Below are 14,243 nucleotides of genomic sequence, written 5' to 3' on the forward strand. Positions count from 1 at the left end.
GCAGTCCCAAAAAAAAATTCAATTTTGACGTCCTCTAGCGGCCAAATGGAACAACTTAGCCTAGTCCAGTCAACGTCACGTGATTCGTTAGCTTTCTTTTATTAAAGGGTGCCTTCTATACAGAGGGTTTTAAATAAGCGAGTGAGAATTTTTTGGAAAATTGCACACAAATTTATTTGATAGTATAGTCTTGGTAGTATTCAATTAAAACTGACGTACAATAAATTTTGAGCTTGCTCACATGATTCTGCTGTCAAAATGACAGAAAACGAAAATATACGTATTTGTAATATCAAAATTAAAAATCCAATGTAATAGAAATAGGAACTTTAATAACTAGTTGCTAGTACAACAAAAAACAGAGATTCTGTTGGGTTCAATCACATCGTCATTGTGTTTTGAACACTTGAGGCAATTTAATCGTCACTTTCACGCTTGATACTGTTTTGTTGTTATTTTACGAGCCTGAAAAGAAGCAAAAAAGACAGCTCCATATAAAGCTCAGGTAACGAAAGTGAACGATTTGCCCCTAAAGCAGATCGTATGTAAATCAGTTTGTTAGTCTCAAACGAAAGCGAATGCTGACGTTAATAATTTATTTAATAACATTATTGCAACCAGTCCAATAAGGAAAAGTTTACTAAAGCAATAAACCGATTTTGTGGCATTAGAAATGCGTCTTGTAATCGTTTAGGATTTGCCTTGCAGCAGTACCAGAGTAGTTTTTCTTTGTTGCTGCAGAACAATCTAATTTCTATGCTAATTTAATTGAGCCCTAGTTCGCCGTTTTCCAAACTAAATATAATAATTTAAATTGAGCGTTGTTTACCTGGAAAACCTGACAAAATCCGTCGAGTAAAATTCCTTCAAAATTTAATTGAAAAAAACAGTACCCAAATAGGCAAATGGGCTACTCGACCAGTTTGAAGATTTCAAAATCAATTTTTCTGCATATTTACAGAATAATTAATACGAAACTGTTTTAAACTGGTATAATAAGGTTAGAAGTGCCTTTAGTTACGCAAGCTGGTAATGGTAGAGTTTAATAATATCGCAAATCAGCAATTCTCCAGTTTCATAAATTGTCCAATCAAATGTTGATAAATCTCAGTACTTTCACGTTATTTACTGCTTCAATTGGATAAGTGCAAAAATTCAAGATTGACAAGTACTTTCCAGTTTGTCTAAAGCTGCACTAGAATACAACAAACTTGTTTTCCACCATTCCCAATCGACTTCATGAAGCTATACCGCTGTAAAACCCAATTCAAAGATTAACTTAACTGTATTTTAGACCTCCATGGGTGGAGCTTTGAGTGTGTTTTTATAGTCTATTTGTCCTGTATTTTGTGTTATAATTAAATTGTCAACTGTCACACTCCCTCCATCAAGCTATACAGCTGCATAACCCATTTGAAATTCCACAAACTCAGTTTAAAGTCATTTTTACTGTGTTTTGTATCTCCAACTGCAACAGGAAACAATCACTATTTCTAGAAGCATAGCAGCTTCAAATTCCCATTTCAGGGGAACCAAAATAGAGTATATTGGTTTCTTTTTCCAATACATGTACACCGAACTTTCTGTCTGTTTGTACCGTGAAGATCTCTTGCATAAAAGACTGATCGTATGGGTCATTCTCTTTCTAGTTGTAGGAAGTTGTTTTGCTTCAAGTGGGCCGAAAACACGAAGGTGTTAATTGGTTTCCCGGATGGTTTTAACCACTTAAGTTATTTTTACAGACTGTCAGCATCGTGGAAAAAGTGCCTTAATCGCTATATTACAGTAAAAATGCATAAAACGGTCATAATTGCCAGCAATTTTGCTTGCTATTACTGATATTTAACGATCCCAACAGGACTACAATGATTGCTGTCCATATGCTGGTTTAATACACCACAATTATTTTAATAATACTAAAACTGAGTTGAAAAAATAAATAGAAATTCTCTTATTATTATTAGCATCGATATTAATAATATTGCATACAAGAAGACGCTTTTTTCGTAACGAAAACACTTTCTCTAGGTCAAGTTTACCTTCACGTTGGTTTTGCCTGGGGTGCGGCTGGTTTTCGAGGCATTTCACTTGGCCCCAAGCCATTCAAAGTTGTCGCAATCGATTATATCGTTCGATCATTATCGAATACGTTTTGTGGTTTTTTTTTTAAATTCAGTAAAAAAAACACAATTTACTCTAATGCTGCACATAAATAAGCTTGTGCTGTTTAGGTTCGACCAACAGGAAACGTCCATCTAAGGTTCGAAAGTGATAGAAACAAGTTTGAACCAATCAGAGACCTTTTGTGCAGCAGGAATGCAACCACGACGAGGAAGTCGTTTTCGCGGGTGCGGTCGAGCCTAACGAGGACTTAATTCGTCTTCGTGGTACTAAGAAAAAATCCCTCGACTTCTTCTAATGCAGCTGGCTGATACGAATGACCTTAGACCAATCCAAGGCTGGTTGGGTTACAGTTACGTTCACTCAACATGCAATTTTGGAACACTTCCTAGTCTTTGTTTGGGCTGTGCTAATGCACAAAACTTGCAACCCACATTCAGTTCATAAAATATCGCTATGATCACATTCTAAACCGGGCAGTTTGCATAACAAAATGCTCTTTTTATTTAATTGTTGTCTACGCAAATTCCACTCTGAAAATGTCAGTCGAACGTTCACTTGTTTACTGGTAAAAGGCGGATGTTGTGATTTTGCTTTATATTTGTAGTTTACTGAAAATCTCTAGTTTTGGAGGTTTTGACAGTTCAAACTTTGACACCGCTTTTCTCCCTGATTTTACTAAATTTTGTAGGGTTTTTTCAGGTTATTGGACAGGAAATTTAATGAGGATTTCAAAAATGTGCTTAAAATAGTCATTATCTTACTACAAGTGGGTTTTACAGGCGATTTTGTCCCTGACTGTCCTTTCAAACTGTGGTTTTGGCAGTTCAAATTTTGACACCGCTTTTCTCCCTAACTGTACTTAATTTTGTAAGGATTTTTCAGGTTATGGAAAGGAAATTTAATGAGGATTTCAAAAATGTGCTTAAAACAGTCATTTTCTCACTCCAAGTGGGTTTTACAGGCGATTTTGTCCCTGACTGTCCTTTCAAATTGTGGTTTTGCCAGTACAAATTTTGACACCGCTTTTCTCCCTGATTTTACTAAATTTTGTAGGGTTTTTTCAGGTTATTGGATAGAAAATTTAATGAGGATTTCAAAAATGTGCTTAAAACAGTCAATTTCTCACTACAAGTAGGTTTAACAGGCGATTTTGTCCCTGACAGTTCTTTCAAACTGTGTTTCTGGCAGTTCAAACTTTGACACCACTTTTCCCGCTGACTTTACCTAATTTTGCAGTGATTTTATGTTATTGGATAGGAAATATAATGAGGATTCCAAAAATGTGCTTAAAACAGTCATTTTTTTACTCCAAGTGGGTTTTACAGGCGATTTTGTCCCTGACTGTCCTTTCAAACTGTGGTTTTGGTAGTTCAAACTTTGACACTGCTTTTCTCCTTGACAGCCATTTTCTTACTCCATGTGGGTCACGTGACTGTCTAGATAAATTATTCTCTAAAACCACGTGATATCTGTCACTAATGTCAAACTGACAAAACTTGCCTAGAATCTGCAAGAATTAAGGTTAAACACAGTTTTCGAAACAACACGTGTTTCTGAGACTTATGACAGTTGTTTTGACAATTGTCACGTGACCTTCTTAGCTAAATAGTGTTCTAAAACCACGTGACAGGGGTCACTAACCTCAAACTTGTCAAACTGTAATCAAAAGTTGCAAAAATCCGGGTTTAGAAAAATTCTATTTTGCAGTATGTGATATAAAACGTGTTTCTGAGATTTATGACAGTTATTTTGACAGTGGTCACGTGACTTCCTACCTAAATAATCTTCTAAAACCACGTGCTATCTGTCACTAATGTCAAAAGTCTCAAAATTTTGACTAAAATATGCAAGAATTATAGTTTAGCACAGTTTTCGAAACAACACGTGTTTCTGATATTTAAGACAGTTATTTTGACAATTGTCACGTGACCGTCTTATCTAAATAGTGTTCTAGACCCACGTGACAACTGTCTAACGTCTGATTTGTCAAGCTGTGTTCAAAAGTTGCAAAAATCCAGGTTTAGAAAGGTTGTCTTGCAGTATTTGATATAAAACGTGTTTCTGAGATTTATGACAGTGATCACGTGACTTCCTAGCAAAATTATCTTCTAAAACCACGTGATATTTATCACTAATGTCAAAATTTAGAAAAAACGAATCAATGAAAAAATGAAAATCTGTATTTTTGAAGTATGGTTTATAGTAAACTGCCATTGTTTTACGATGTAGAATCGATAATTATATTTTGTACTTACACCTTGGTGTATGTGGGGTTGCCTATCTTGCCTATCTACGTGCATAAATAGTGCTGGGTCGTTATTACTCACAGTTTTGATTGTTTTTGGTACTTTTTGGCGCTTAAACAATAATTGAGAAATTTTGGCAATCAAGACAAATCTAAGGGTTACAAAAGCCCCCAAACTTTCCCTTTCTAAGTCTTAGGCCCATTTCCTATGAGTTTCTTATACTATTATGGTTCACCAGAGGTGAAACTTGCCAAACTGTGATCAATTAACCGTTGGTTAACAAAGAGACCGATCCATTACAGTTCAGAAACATTGAAATTCAATCAAGCTTTTTCAGGGTTAAAAACTACTCTTTGTTTAAATTTAGATTGAAGTTTATTTAAAATTCAAACATGAAAAATACTAAAATGGCGCATTTAAAGCGTCACGAATTTAATTTCGTATTGTTCGGAGCCGTTTCGCCTTTTCTCTAACCGCAATCGAAATGGAGATACGATTGTTGTTTAATAATATTTCGGATTTGCTGACTGATTCCGAAATTTATGGATCATTAATCTGAAAAGAGTCGTTTTCGATTCGCTACCGCGGTTTTGCTCTAATTCACGTCGGACCAATTATATTGCCATTTTTAGTCGTCGGCTTAGATGAATTGCATTTGGTACATTTCCATTAAACGCTAATTTCTGCTTAACGTTTATTGAAATCCACACCAGAAACCTGAATTCTGCATTACATTAAACAATTTTAGTTTGCATTAAAGACAATTTTCCTTTCTAAGTGAAAAAATTTCAACAAAAACTTGTAATTTACACTATTTAAAGCACATCAACTGGTAATCGAATCTGGTGGCGTTACAACCCACTGATTTTGTGCAGGAAACTTAATAACGGTGAGAGAATACTCACTAATTTGCTAGGGAAAAAAAATTATTTTTACAACCAAACCGTATATTTTATAAGAAAATTGTATCAACGATTTTTTGAAATATTTACAAAAAAAAAATAGGACCAACTTTGACGCGCTCTAGCGGCCAAATGAGGTAATTTATTCGGGAGCACTCAACGTCACGTGAGTGCCCTATTAATTACCTTCCTTTTGTCATATGGTGTGTTTTTATAGAATATTTCAAATAAACGAGTTATTAGAGATTTTATGGTAAAGTACACCAAAATTGTGTCAAGTTTACTGTTTTTTTTTTGTTGTAGTAAGTATCTTATGTTGGTACTATTTCAATGAAATTCCTGTTATAGACTAATTTGGACCTGAAAAACTCAAATCCAGTGTCAGAATGGTTGTATTTTCATCAATTTTATGAAAACTTACCTCAGTTTGTGTTGCAGAGTAAACTCCAAAAAAATCTGAAAAAAAAATCAAAAATTTAGAATGTCATTTCCATAACAAATTAACCTGAATTGATCGCATTTGATTGCGTTTAATCGTTCATAAATTAAGTCATAATTTCACAATTCAACTGGTTTATTAGCCATTCAAATATTCGTTTGCTCTACAAGCTACATGTCTGTGTACAAACTACGCTAACTGCATATCAAATTCTTGGTTATTTTCAGGTTAAAGACCTACTTTGAATGATATCAAAAATTGTTCTATTAGAGATGTGGTGTGTGGTTTTTAGTACATCAAACACGTAGCCAATAACACACATACCCAGACATAACATCGCATATTAACCTAAATGAAAGGAAACCGCTATCCTCTTTGAACCGTCTAGATTACCTACATCGTACCTTATCTATTCAATTAATTACGTCTTGGTAATTATACTGTTTTGTGTTCGTGACAAGGAACTGACATGCTTGGATATTCCACTTAAATTGGTAACAAACAATGATTTTAATGTTAATTTCAAAAGATTCAAGCTGAATTATGCAACCCTACTTACACTTTGGTGTATATGGGGTTGCTTGTATAAATAGAGCTGGGCCGTTCACTTGTCAATTGGATAAATAGGGCTGGGCAGTTTTGACTCACTTTATAGTTTTGATTGTTTTAGCTAAAATAATAATAATTTTTCTGGTTTAAAACAGTTAACAATTCCATCTGTTCTTGCTGACGTTAAACCAAACTAAACTTAATCCTAGTTAACCTTAACACCTTAGATTATCTGCGACGGTTCAAGTTTGCAGGAAGGCATCTAGCCGGTAGTTTTTCCGGCAAAAAATCGCGTTCGACTGCATTCCAGACGATGGGCATTGCATTCCCTTCACTTTTTCGGTCATAAACCGGCTTAATTTAGATGACGTGATAAACTAGACTGTAATAGCTTTCCGCGAAAGGTAACGAACCCTAGACAAGGCAATTAATTTTTATTACACCCCTCTTGGTATGGTAAAAGATACCATTTTCTGTGTGCTTACTGATAGTACCAGAAGGGTAAATATTAGTTATTACCGGTCTGAAGATTATAACCGCGGAAATTACATAACCGCCCACGATGAAATTGAAACCATAAAGCTTGGAAACAATAAAAGCGTGAAGTTCCATTAATTACTCGCATTAGCAACAGTGCATCGGTCGAATTAAAATACTTTCCTAACTGGAAGCCTTTGTGCTAAATCGATTCTGCTGAATCGATTTAACGACTTTACAGAATCGACCGTTGCGAGAAAAACCTCACTAAAAACGGCAACTGGGTGGGGTCACTCCCACGTCTCTTCACAACACATTATGGTCAGGTAAAATATGCGGAAACGTCTGAAAATCGAAGATAATGGCCGCTGTTTGCGATTGAAGCAGTACTAGCCAGTACCGCACTATATCACTGCCAGAAGGTCACGATCTAGAGTTCGTTCTGTTTTTTTTTTTGCACTAAAAACATATACATGTGGCAACGTCTTAATAACATCCTGACTATAGTCTTTCAGAGAGAAAAACCAGCAGTTTGAGAATAACAAAGACGTTGTCAGTGAAATAAATTTAAAACTTAAAATTGTTAAACAAATCCCCTCTAACCACTTCAATACATCAATTTCTATTAATCTAATTTGTTAGAGAATATTGGCCAGGAGAACGTATTAATGCTAATTTATTATAGACATTTCCAAAATGTATATTAAAGTGTAAATGTATTCATTAAAACTGTAATAATATGCATGAAATTGCCTTGCAAATTGCTATTTAAAATACTATCTACAGTCAATAACCTTAAAACATTTCCTAATAGATTTTTTTTTTCAAAAATCAGGTAATAACGGCTCAGCTCTATTTATGCACATGGGAAGAAGAGACAAGCAACCCCACATACACCAAAGTGTAAGAAGGGTTGCGTGTAACTTAGGATTGACATTTTTATCTGTTTTTTTTACGATTGATTAGTTTCCTATTAGAGTTTCGAAAATTTTCCAAGTCTTTTAGGGTTTGGATAGCATTGAAATTGGGTTAATAGTCAAATTCCCTCAATTTTAAGTCTCACAGGATAAAAAACATTAAACTTGACTTAATAGGCAAATTTCTAGGCTATTAAGGCAGTTTCTGGTCTAATTGACTGTAAGATATTAATATTTTAGGGCTACTAAGGTACTTTTGTATATATTTTTTTCCATGTGGTGGTTAAATATTAGCCTGCAAGGTACAATCAGGCCTAAATAGAGCGGTAAATAAATTTGAAGAAAAAGTAAGATTTACCACAAGTTTTGGCTGTAACCAACAAACACACTTTTTTATTTTATAATAACAGCATAACTGTCAAAAATCCCTTACATGAAGCTATAAAGTCAATTTCAGTCTTTATAACGCTATTTGATTAATTTAGTCACTTTCACTCTTTCACTGAAGCAAATTTTGACAGTTGTGACGTACCTGATATATGTCACGTGACTCTAAGATAGTTTTTAACTTGATAATTACGTCACAATTGTTAAAAATTACTTGCATGAAGCTATAAATTGCATTTTACTTTCAACAGTTAAAAAATATATATTTTTACTTTTATAGATCTACGTCCTGAATGAGGCTCTGTTTGACAGTTGTGACGTAACTGACAGTTGTCACGTTACCTCCTCTCTAGGACGCTCTACGTCCTCTACTAAAATCTCTTTAGTAAAGTTAAAAAGCTAGTTTTGTCGAGTTTTACATAGAAAGGATCCAAAATAAGTTGCACAGTAAATTAGTACCCATTAAAACGGTCTGAATATTGGGTAACAATGGTCGATCCTTGACGAAAATAGCCACCGTTCAGAAAACAGCTTTTGTGAGTAGTGTAACGAAAACCTTGCCATTTTCCTGCAGTTTACATTCACTTTGTCGAAAACGAGGTCTAGACAAAGATCGTACCGTACAATCGGCTATTTTTTTGCAACCGATAGAAGCGTTTGTTCGACGATAACATCTATCCGGTTGCTCAATTCGGTAATTTAACGCCTCGATCGTTTTGATTATCTCATATTTGGTTTATTCATAAACTACCAAAATTAATCAATAGAGAGTGGCAATTTAGATGATGACACAATTTTCAGTTCATCTCATTGAGTAACTGAACAACTAGAGTTCTGCGAATCTTTCATTAGTATTAATCAGAAATTTAATCAAACAAAACAAATAATTAAAATCCTGAAAAACATTTTTTTTTGCATCACGATGAAATTCCACACCACGACCACGCCCTTTCTCCTGGTACTGGCCGCACCCTGGTGGTAACCTCTCGATAACGCTACAGTTTTTTTCCCTCCACCAACGGATCCGTGAAGAATTGTGTCAGACAATCGTTGCCCTTGACTTTAAACACCCACCGACGACGTTTTCTTCGCGCAAAAGGTCAATCAGTACCACTTAGGTTGGTATTTATTTGCATTCTTTGGGTGCATCGCGCCTTGGATTCCAACTAGAGGAGTTCATTATACTCTACTAGATTATGGTAAAAGTGGGTCTTTTATGTTGAAGTAAACCTCAATTTGTGGTTCTTCCATAAGAATCAAACAATTTCATGTTCCGATATTTTTTAGTAATAAAATCAAAGTGTTGGCGTAAGCCGGAACCGCTATATTTTATCGCAGAGGTTTGTATTTATAGGTTCAATTATTTCTTCCTACTAGACTGGTCTATAATGACCCTGAGCAAACAGTGATACATGATCGTGCCTTCTGCGGTTGCTGCCTAACAAAATATGCATTGAATTTCTAAAAGTTTGCGCAAAAAAGCCATTTTTTTTGCAAATTTAGCATCAGTACTCTCGTCCGTGTTGCAGTTTTAATCGGAACGTTAATCGCCAACATAAAATTCAACATGTCCGACCGAAAACTACTTTGAAACGTCGTCGGTTTATCTTCAAAAGTGCTTTATGTGAGAAATTTTTTCATTTTCAACTGGCACGTACTGATGCTCTTCGCGATGGTACCGATGCAGTACTGAATTTTAACGTTACCCAGTACAACTTTAAAATACATATTTTGGTTTCTTTATAAGTAAAACTCAATAATACTAGCTTTACATCACAATTAGCCTTCATCAGAATGTTCTTGTATATTGTTATATCATTTATCCACAGGACAGTCAGGGACAAAATCGCCTGTAAAACCCACTTGGAGTGAGAAAATGACTGTTTTAAGCACATTTTTGGAATCCTCATTAAATTTCCTATCCAACAACCTGAAAAAACATTACAAGATTTGGTACAGTCAGGTAGAAAAGCGGTATCAAAATTTGAACTGCCAGTATCACAATTTGAAAGGACAGTCAGGGACAAAATCGCCTGTAAAACCCACTTGGAGTGAGAAAATGACTGTTTTAATAACATTTTTGGAATCCTCATTAAATTTCTTATCCAACAACCTGAAAAAACATTACAAGATTTGGTACAGTCAGGTAGAAAAGCGATGTCAAAATTTGAATTGCTAGAAACCCAGTTTCAAAAAACAGTCAGGGACAATATGGCCTGTAAAACCCACTTGGAGTGAGAAAATGACTGTTTTAAGCACATTTTTGGAATCCTCATTAAATTTCCTATCCAAAAACCTGAAAAAACATTACAAGATTTGGTACAGTCAGGTAGAAAAGCGGTGTCAAAGTTTAAACTGTCAAAAACACAGTTTGAAAGGACAGTCAGGGACAAAACCGTCTGTAAAACTTTCTTGGGGCGAGAAAATGACTGTTTTAACCACATTTTTAGAATCCCCATTAAATTTCCCATCCAACTACCTGGAAAAAACATTATAAGATTTTTACAGTCAGGTAGAAAAGCGGTGTCAAAGTTTAAACTGTCAAAAACACAGTTTGAAAGGACAGTCAGGGACAAAACCGTCTGTAAAACTTTCTTGGGGCGAGAAAATGACTGTTTTAACCACATTTTTAGAATCCCCATTAAATTTCCCATCCAACTACCTGGAAAAAACATTATAAGATTTTTACAGTCAGGTAGAAAAGCGGTGTCAAAGTTTAAACTGCCAAAAACACAGTTTGAAAGGACAGTCAGTGACAAAACCATCTTTAAAACTTACTTGGAGTGAGAAACTGACTGTTTTAAGCACATTTTTGGAATCCTCATTAAATTTCCTATCCAACAACCTGAAAAAACATTACAAGATTTGGTACAGTCAGGTAGAAAAGCGGTATCAAAATGTGAACTGCCAGTATCACAATTTGAAAGGACAATCAGGGACAAAATCGCCTGTAAAACCCACTTGGAGTGAGAAAATGACTGTTTTAATAACATTTTTGGAATCCTCATTAAATTTCCTATCCAACAACCTGAAAAAACATTACAAGATTTGGTACAGTCAGGTAGAAAAGCGGTGTCAGAGTTTAAACTGCCAGAAACACAGTTTGAAAGGACAGTCAGGGACAAAACCGTCTGTAAAACCCACTTGGAGTGAGAAAATGACGGTTTTAAGCACATTTTTGGAATCCTCATTAATTTCCTATCCAACAACCTGAAAAAACATTACAATATTTGGTACAGTCGGGTAGAAAAGCGGTGTCAGAGTTTAAACTGCCAGAAACACAGTTTGAAAGGACAGTCAGGGACAAAATCGCCTGTAAAACCCACTTGGAGTGAGAAAATGACTGTTTTAACCACATTTTTAGAATCCTCATTAAATTTCCTACCCAACAACCTAAAAAACACTACAATATTTGGTACAATCAAGTAGAGAAGCGATGTCAAAATTTTAACTACCAGAAACACAATTTGAAAGGACAGTCAGGGACAAAATCGCCTGTAAAACCCACTTGGAGTAAGAAAATGACTGTTTTAACCACATTTTTAGAATCCTCATTAAATTTCCTACCCAACAACCTAAAAAACACTACCAGATTTGGTACAGTCAGGTAGAAAAGCGGAGTCAAAATTTGAATTGCTAGAAACCCAGTTTGAAAAGACAGTCAGGGAGAAAATCGCCTGTAAAACCCACTTGGAGTAAGAAAATGACTGTTTTAACCACATTTTTAGAATCCTCATTAAATTTCCTACCCAACAACCTAAAAAACACTACCAGATTTGGTACAGTCAGGTAGAAAAGCGGAGTCAAAATTTGAATTGCTAGAAACCCAGTTTGAAAAGACAGTCAGGGAGAAAATCGCCTGTAAAACCCACTTGGAGTAAGAAAATGACTGTTTTAACCACATTTTTAGAATCCTCATTAAATTTCCTACCCAACAACCTAAAAAACACTACCAGATTTGGTACAGTCAGGTAGAAAAGCGGAGTCAAAATTTGAATTGCTAGAAACCCAGTTTGAAAAGACAGTCAGGGAGAAAATCGCCTGTAAAACCCACTTGGAGTAAGAAAATGACTGTTTTAACCACATTTTTAGAATCCTCATTAAATTTCCTACCCAACAACCTAAAAAACACTACAAGATTTGGTACAATCAAGTAGAGAAGCGATGTCAAAATTTTAACTACCAGAAACACAATTTGAAAGGACAGTCAGGGACAAAATCGCCTGTAAAACCCACTTGGAGTGAGAAAATGACTGTTTTAACCACATTTTTAGAATCCTCATTAAATTTCCTACCCAACAACCTGAAAAAACATTACAAGATTTGGTACAGTCAGGTAGAAAAGCGGTGTCAAAATTTGAATTGATATTTACAGTCAAAGTAGTCGTTATCTTCCACAGGAAAATGCACTGTAAATGTAGTCACTACGTACAAAGTCACAAATCACCATTATTTTAAATGGAACACCCTGTATATTTGAGTGTCAGTCGACTCTGCTTATCAATCCCCACAATAGGGAAGTACTAAAAATATTACTTAGTTAAGGAAAAAACTTTAAAGTTTCTGGTCTAATTGACTGTTGAACTCTCTTACAGCCCAATGCTATTAAATCGCAATTTTTTCAATTCCTCAATTTAATCCCACATACTTTTGGTATTTGTGGTGTTTCCGTTATTTTGCCCCAACAAATAATAGAAAGCATTTTACGGGTACTCGACGTTTTAAAGAAAAACGTGGGTGGCAAAACGATAGAAAGGTATAACGAAGCTGATAACGCCCGCAGTAAATCATAGATAAAACGTTCACTGTATTCAAACTAGGTTAGGACATTATAATGCCTAATTGGCCGTCTTTTCAATCGTCGTACAGCAAAATCAGTCCGATTGCACACGACTGTAGGTCAAACAAACAACTTTTTCTCAATCCGTCCGACTTTCCATATCATAAAGTCTCGTCGATCGTTTTTCTTCGAATTAGTCTTAGTTTGTTGTGTTTTTTTATTGTTTGCCCGTTTAATCGGCTATAAATTCTTAGAACTGACAGTTGCAATAGTCGATTAACCCCAATAACTGACTGCTTATTAAAAACCGTTGTGTTGTTTCTCCACTAAAGTTCTGTACCAATGATTGTTAGGTAATTTGTCCCTTACCTGGACTAAACCCCAATTATCAACCTGCTTTGAAGTCTAATTACCTTCATACCTCGATGGTGGTGGCTGCTAGATTTTTCATTTTTAGCTTAACGGGACCCAACGACAATGGCCATAGAAAGAAGAACCGTTCCAACGTTCTTCTTCAGTATAATCAATGTTAATGCCTACTGTAAAGGTGAATAACTTGAAATGTGGGAATTTTGATGAATTTTCTAGTGATTAAACAGTGGTTTGATCCGCTTTAAAAAGGTTATTGATATGCTGGCAATCAAACGCTAATATCCGATTTCCTATCATTTAATATTCCTGTACTGTTTGGCTTTAGTGAATTTATGATTCGATGCTGAATTACATAACGAATTACCCCAAGAAGCTCTGGTTGGTTCAGTTGTAGACAAAAACTTTGATTATCATACTTTTTGTCCAATCAAGTGTTTTTTTTTCAGACACTGACCAGCACAAATTTAACTTATACACTAACACTAAAATTATATGCTTGAGAAAGCACATAGCTTTATGATATGACCACCTTGAGTTAAGTACCATCTGTTTTACTAATGGTAGTGTTGTTTTATCCTTTGAATCATTAAGTAAGATATAAAAAATGATGATAATATCAATTCCACTCTAAAGCAATTCTTAATCACGAATTCAAGCACCGACGTGTTTAGAATGTAACCTGAAAACCATAAATCCTGTTTCAAACTGTTTTTTTCACTGTCACCTGAATTTTTGGGGTGCGGTGTAAACATATTGCTCAACATCGCGTTTAATGTAACAAGGTTAGAATGACGCAATTCTTACGTGGTTATTTTTAGGCAACCGTGAGTAATGGTACGTTTTACGCAATCCGCTCTAATTAATCTACTGTCGTATTTCTACACGATGTACTATCGCACTTCTTGCGATATTCTTCACTTTCAAACCGAACGTGGTACTAGAGCGTAAAACTCGTCCATTTGCATCTGATTTTTGAATTTATTTCGTCTATTGTTGGGTAAATAGCCAGTTTACCAAGATTCGGTTTACTGCACTAGTGCAAATTATTAT

The 14,243-nt window shown here is 35.2% G+C and overlaps 1 protein-coding gene across 2 annotated transcripts in view; it reads right to left on the reverse strand.

The window, feature by feature from the left end:
* The window catches only part of RhoGEF64C (Rho guanine nucleotide exchange factor at 64C), a 37,830-nt gene that overhangs the window by 9,833 nt on the left and 13,754 nt on the right, over positions 1 to 14,243 (reverse strand). The window contains exon 2 of one of the 2 annotated variants that reach the window (XM_081988131.1): positions 5,694 to 5,728. The exons of the other annotated variant lie outside the window; for it this stretch is intronic. The gene's annotated coding sequence lies outside the window, so the exon portion shown is untranslated. The remainder of the gene's footprint in view (positions 1 to 5,693; positions 5,729 to 14,243) is intronic. 2 annotated transcript variants of the gene reach the window in all.

Source organism: Ips typographus, linkage group LG10 (assembly GCF_016097725.1).
Source record: "Ips typographus isolate SLU linkage group LG10, UJ_Ityp_2.0, whole genome shotgun sequence".
NCBI lineage: Eukaryota > Metazoa > Arthropoda > Insecta > Coleoptera > Curculionidae > Ips > Ips typographus.